The sequence below is a fragment of the Poecilia formosa genome, unplaced genomic scaffold (assembly GCF_000485575.1).
Source record: "Poecilia formosa unplaced genomic scaffold, Poecilia_formosa-5.1.2 Scaffold12, whole genome shotgun sequence".
Classification (NCBI taxonomy): Eukaryota; Metazoa; Chordata; class Actinopteri; order Cyprinodontiformes; family Poeciliidae; genus Poecilia; species Poecilia formosa.
In genome coordinates this window covers 4,611,660-4,617,249 of record NW_006799951.1, presented here as the reverse complement: position 1 = coordinate 4,617,249, position 5,590 = coordinate 4,611,660, and the positions used below count along the sequence as shown (strand labels likewise).

General features: G+C 37.4%; 1 long non-coding RNA gene across 1 annotated transcript in view; it reads left to right on the top strand.

Moving 5' to 3' along the window:
• Nucleotides 1-4,405, top strand: part of LOC107835547 (uncharacterized) — a 47,784-nt gene extending 43,379 nt beyond the window's left edge. Inside the window, exon 2 of the long non-coding RNA XR_001661330.1 lies at nucleotides 4,055-4,405. This is a non-coding gene — a long non-coding RNA (uncharacterized LOC107835547). The remainder of the gene's footprint in view (nucleotides 1-4,054) is intronic.
• Nucleotides 4,406-5,590: the final 1,185 nt, after the last annotated feature.

Sequence of the window (5,590 nt, the reverse complement as noted above, 5' to 3'; positions counted from 1 at the left end):
AAACGTGTTTATTATTATTAACGCTTTGGTGTAAAAACTGATTGAAAATCGATTTATTTACTGCATGTTTATGTTTGTTAAGACTCAGATGGAACGGCACAGAAAGCAGCCCTTTAAACCATTCAGACACGAACACAATGGAGACGCAATCAGATGACTTATTACCCCGCGATAATAACTCAATAGTCCATGGAAAAACCTTATAAGCTTGTATTAAAGCAGAAAGTACGGCTTCCATCGTAAAAAAGGCTTATAGTATCAATTATGTCGCATGAACTGATCAGTAGATTATTGTGAGGGAACGCAAAAGTTTTGCGAGGGAACGCAAAAGAAAAAAAATTCCCCATGTCCCCTGGGGGGCTCCGTACATGCTAGCTACAGGCACAATGGAGAATATGTACATTTCCATTTTTTTTTTTTTTTTTTTTTACTTTGTGGGTGCTACTTACAGTGAGGCGCGCTTTAGTCTGGAAAATACGGTAATTTCTTAGCCATTACTTGCTCTGTAGAGTGATTTTTGTCAGAGCAAAGTAAAGTTTTTACCAGAAATAATTGAAAATATCCTAATCTAGATAAGTTTTTGTCTTGATTTTAAAAGCAAACCAATTTGCTTAAATATGCGTTTATTCCTACATGAATTTACTTTCACCACCAAACTTTGAAGCGCAGAAATAGCAGCTATAGGTCTAATTCTCCACCCTGTTTCTCTGTTTGCTTTGATGCACTGGAGTGTTTAGCTCCTTTTGTAAAAAAAAAATCTTTAGCCCACAGATATTCTTGCTTAAGCAAGCAATGTTGCATCAATAAAAACAAACAACACAGCATCTCTGTATTTGTCCCCTCTGGGTACGGCTGCTTGTTGGAGTCCTTAAGGTGCAACCTTGTGACAAAGCTGACATGTGACTCGACCAACACAGCCAGAAATCATTTTTTGCAAGAGCCAGATGAAGAACAACTCTCAAACTCTTACCTCAGAATCCCTTCTTGGGTAGTATTTAAAAAAATATTTTAAGGATTTAGTTAAAGGGAGTAACTACACTGCTATACTTGTTTAAAACATCTGCATATGAACTGATAAAAGCAGCATTATATTGGTCCTTAGCTCTAGAAAAGAGTCAACTTTTTCTACTGATGAAATCCTAACCCATCATATTTGATCTGAGCAAAGACTCTGCAGCCTTAAAAGCCCTGGGCGACACTTTAAAGGAGAACTGTACTTTTACTCTTTTTCTTTCCACATCTTCCTTGCAGACTAGTGAGTGCGTATGTATTCTTTTTATCCCGTGAAGGACCTTTCTTCAAAGGTTCAGAGTTTAATGCAGGCACTTTTTGATCACATTTTGATTTGTCTCTTGAAACTGAGATGAAGGAGCATTTAATGTTCACACCACTTTAGATGCAGGAAGAGAAAAATAAAAGTTAAGTCAATAAGAGAGAAAATAGTTATTTCCACCATGAAGACTTGACACATCTCATATTTAAAAGGGCTTGAGGTGGTAAAATACAGTGTGCAGGGCTGTGAAAAAGTTCAAAGCATATTTTCCCAGAAGTCTTAAAGTTGTTTTGTTTTTTTTTTCTGAAAATGTGAAGCAAGTCTTGTTTTTTGTGGGGTGGGGGGTCAGGAGAGGGTTTTGCTTTGAATCTCTGCTGCTGTTCATTCATGAGATAAATGTGACCTGCAGTGCTGTAGCTGTTGCTCTTTGGTGACCTCCTGGATGGGTCTTTTGGTTTGCGGCCAATCCAGGGAACGTTGGCCATGCCTCCATGTTTTCTCCATGCATGGTTAACGAGTCTCACTCGTTAACCATGCATGAAATGACACACTGTAGTGTGTCATTTCTTCACACTGCAGTTGCTCTCATTTCCTACAAGACATATAAAATCAAGAATAAGGACTGAATGTGACTGGGGACTCTTTTTTTCCCCACCCCACCCCTTTTGTTTTTAAGATGAACTTATTTTAGCTGGCAATTTTATCCAGTAATTAAAAAAGAAAACGGAACAAGTTGTCATGGACAAATATGACTTTGCCAGAACTGAATTCAGCTTTCCAAAAAAATGTGGAATGAACAATTAATTAATCATTTAACTAGGAATGTGATTAGTTTTTCACACAGGCGTTCAATAAAACGAATGTAATCATGATTAAAAAAAACAAAACAAAACGCATTTTAAATTTAATCAGGCCATTTTTGACATTAAAATTTGTTTGACTTGAAACTTTTACTTATGACAAAATAGCAAAAGAAATCTGTACAAGGATTAAAGCTGTTTTTTTGCACCAATGTAGGTTACGTGATTGTATATTGACAATTGACGAAGATAATGGCCTTTTCTTTGGCTGGATAATCACTTAAATACATGATCATCTTGTTTGGTGTTGATCTGCAGTCACTCTTTCAGGAGTCGATGTGTTTGCTAGAACACTAAATGTACCGTTTTCTATATATGAATCTGGCAATGTTAGAGAGGCTTTTACTTAAATCATTATAACACATTTTATCTCAAATTAGCAAAGGGGTAAAGAGTGTGTACAACAACCCTCACCAAGCTGCCACTTTGTCTGGTTTTGTAATATTCTCATAAACACCTTGGCCTAATTACTGTTCAGATGTTTTAATCCACCTCTTACATTTCACTGTATTTTACTTCCATTGACCGAGCCTTTGTTATTTGTCTAAGGTGAAGTTAATCAATAGTTCACCCAACTCCCTTAAGGTTTTTTTTCCCAAAGTTTTGCGCTTTGTCACCATGACAGCATTGTGCAGTGTGTGCTTAGAAAATGACAAGTAGGACAAAACAAGAAGGGCTGGGCCTACAAAAAAGAAAAAAAAAAGATATGATGAACAATATTTCAAAGTCATATCTTCAGGTATTGGAAAGCACAGCTAAGCCCTGATAGAGTCCTGGGAGATATATCATCCTTCAATTTATCATTTACTGGATGCCAAGTTTTCAACCAAAAGGTCCTTATTGATGATGAAGTTATTTTCTGTTTAAAACTGTTTTATCTCTTACATTTTTAGTTAAAGAAATAGGAGCTAAAAGCATTTGTTTTACACAATGTAAAAATGTAATTTTAAGGCTTGCACGTTAAGGTGTTTGTCATATAATGTCATAAAAGTATTTAAAATCCTACATCGTTTCAGCATTTTGTCACTCTCCAACCACAAGCTTCTTGACGTATGTGGATGTCAAGAGACCAGTCCAAGAAAACGGTTCAGTAGCCCAAACATCTGGAATCAGGTTGTTTTGCATAATATGGAGGCCCAACAAGGTCATTTTTGTTTAGTGACATGTATGTGATGTATGTGAAAAGCTTAAGGCCCAGGAATACATTTGCAAAGTCATATATGTTTGTGTCACAAAAATTTGTAACCCAAGATCGAGTTAAAAAGACGGGAAAAGTAGTCAAACTTCAAACAAAACCAGTTTAGGACATAAAAAAGAAAAAAGCACTTTTTTATGCGACATGGGCTGAACTTATATAACACTTTTCCAGTCATACTGATCACTTACAGCACTTTCTGCTACAGACATGTTCACCCATTTACACTCAAATCCACATATACTTACCGACACACAGATCTGTAGAAAACTAGCTCAACAACAGGGGAAAGCTGGAATCAAACCCACAACTTCTTCAATTGTAAGACTACTGAGCTACAGTGGTCCCTTAAGGTAACCAAGTATCAATAGTTTCTCAAGTTAAGTTCACCTCTCCTATAGACAACTGACAGGTGAATCTCACCAATAAACAAAAGTCCAGATGGTTTCTCCTAAACTCTTTGAATTGCATAGGAGAATGAAATGACTGAGAATTTACCCCTGTATACAGAATGACTCGGTAATTTCCGATGGCATCACAGCTACAAAAAAAAAATCATAATTAAAAAATGGTGCAGTAAAATAAATGCCGCCACATAAAATAAGTAGATAATTATGAGCTCTTGGAGAGAATAAAAATAATTTTAGTCCAAACCATTTTAGTGAAAAAGTATGAGTTTAACCATCTGCAATTATGGTTCAATTTACTGCAATTTATGTCTGGCAGTGCAGCTCTGCTGTGGAACCTCCCTGCCCTTTCCTGTGCTAACGTGAAGTACCAGAGGGAGCAAGAACTGAATGCAGCATCGATGACAACTGACATTGATTAACGCAGACAGTTTGAAAATGAGGAGCTGGGGTCAGGGTGGTTTGTGAAACAGACGAAAGCAAAAGTAGTTGGCTCAGAACTCTGTGTGTGAGATCTGCCAGCTAAACGAACAAAGGAGAAAAAGCATCTTCTTTAAAACATTGTGCTTAATCACACTTTTAAATGCTCAGTTTGTATTTTGTTGCTTTTTTGCTGCTTATTTGAACATTGTAGGTCCCTCCACAGTTAATAAATTACATTCCCCTGTCATTAGGCTGGTAGTGTTTGACTTTCTTTAATTAACAATATCAAAGTCTGAGGATGATTCATGTGCAGGTATTTTTTAAAAATAAGTCCCAGAGAGGGGAGGAACATAAAGAATATAAAACATGGTGAGGAAGCGAATGCTACTACTCCAAAACACAGTTGAAAACGTGATTTAATGGGATAAATTTAATCATTTAAAGAGTCGTAATGAATCACCTCCTGTTAAGATCTGAGGTGGATGTTAAAGTTTTATCAGTCTGCGGAAACATCGGGGTGGCTTTAAATCTGTCGGCTCTGGTGTGATGGAGCATAACACGACTGTAACAAACTAATCTATCATGGATATTAAAATACCACGCAGACTGAAGGAGCCTGTAATGACTGTGGGGAGTAGAAATCTGTGACACCTGTTGACTGATGGCATCTGTAAGCATTTTCAAACTGGGTCATTATAAATGAATTCACTTGTTTTACTTGTATATTTCACTGGTATTGGTATTTCTCCAGGTGCTAAAAGGGCAGTATTATGTATTTTCCAGGGATATTGTGCCATGGTGGCGCAGGGGCAAAGCACAACCTATGTATTGAGGCCTTTGTCCTCATGTCGGTGGTCACAGGTTCGATTTCTGGCCTGGCTACATTTGCCACATGTCTTCCCCCTCTCTCATAATCCTCTTTCCTGTTGAACTACTTTCAAATAAAGGCCACTAGAGCCAACAAAACCTTTAAGAAAAAAAATGCTGTATCTCTTAAAAAAATGGACTTCATAGTTTAAAGCATTGAATTGATAAATCAGGTTTCTGTCTCTCCTGCTCTTTCTGAAACGCCGCTTTCAGAAAGTCAACATAACGTCGCTCCTCTATTAACCCTTTATCATTGTTTTTACCAGTGTTTTACTGAGATATAGCTCGTATAATGAGCTGAGCCAATTGCTTCTGGCTAGTTTGAAGGAGCTAAATGAGGAAGATGCGGGGGGAGGGGCTGATCTGTGCGGCGGAAGCTGGGAAACTCCCAAGTTGCAGACGGCCATGAGGCCTTTTGTTAGAACTTGTAACTCGATAAAGTGCCTAAAGCCTTTTGTTTTTATGTGTGTGGTTTTCGCAGCGTTCAGGAAAAATGAAGCTGTGTCATTTCTGAGATACAGCATCTCTGAAAATCAGTTTTCAAGACTTGTCATAGACTCCCTAA